Here is an 808-nt window from a genome sequence, read left to right on the forward strand (position 1 = left end):
GAAATCTTCGCTCGTCTTCCCCATCCCTCTCCCATTTTGCACGGGGCCGTCTTTGCTCCGCGTCTTCCCCGAGCGGGAGCCTCCCTGGGACCGGGGATGGTGGTGGGGGGGTGGGAAAGGGGCAGGGCTGGGTAATTAAATTCCGGTGCCCGGCTAATTACCGTAATTTGACGCTAACTGTACACCGCGGGCAGGCGCTGGGAGCGGCGGTGCGAAGCGCGCCTCGCACGGCCCATTGACCGCGTCCCGCCCCGCCGGTGCCCGCGGAGGGGGCCCGGTCGCCACCGACCTCGGCTCGTTTTGGGGGGTTGGAGGTGGGAAGCGGAGCCCCGCGGCACTGCAGGAGCCGGAGCTTCAAGTGCCCGCGGCCCCGGCGCTCCCCCGGGGCCGGACGGCTGCGGGTGGCGGTTCTCGCCTCCCCCTTCCCACCTGCCTGGAGACGGGGCCTGACCTCCCTCCTGCGAGGTCCTTGTCCCCAGGCTCTTAGCGTTGGGGCAAGGGGGTGCGTTGTCCTTCCCTTTGCTGGAGGCTGAGACCAGCCCGGGACCCCAGGACCCGACCCAGCACAGCATCTTAAGTGGGGGGTAACACAGCCCGGCTTTTAGGGAGCCTCAAAGTGACCCACAGCTGGGACACGATGCCACGTTCCCCCGTCTCTGAAATGCAAAGGGCTTGCTGTGAACCGCAAAGTGGAAATTCATTGCATCCCTCCCCCAAAATCCTGTAGCTGGAGCACTGGTTCCCTCCACCCCCCCCCCCCCCGGCCCCCCCCCCGGGGAGAGGGAGGGGGGCCGCGCCTCTTTTTGGG

This window comes from Haliaeetus leucocephalus, unplaced genomic scaffold (genome assembly GCF_000737465.1).
Source record: "Haliaeetus leucocephalus isolate CR32 unplaced genomic scaffold, Haliaeetus_leucocephalus-4.0 Scaffold373, whole genome shotgun sequence".
Lineage (NCBI taxonomy): Eukaryota > Metazoa > Chordata > Aves > Accipitriformes > Accipitridae > Haliaeetus > Haliaeetus leucocephalus.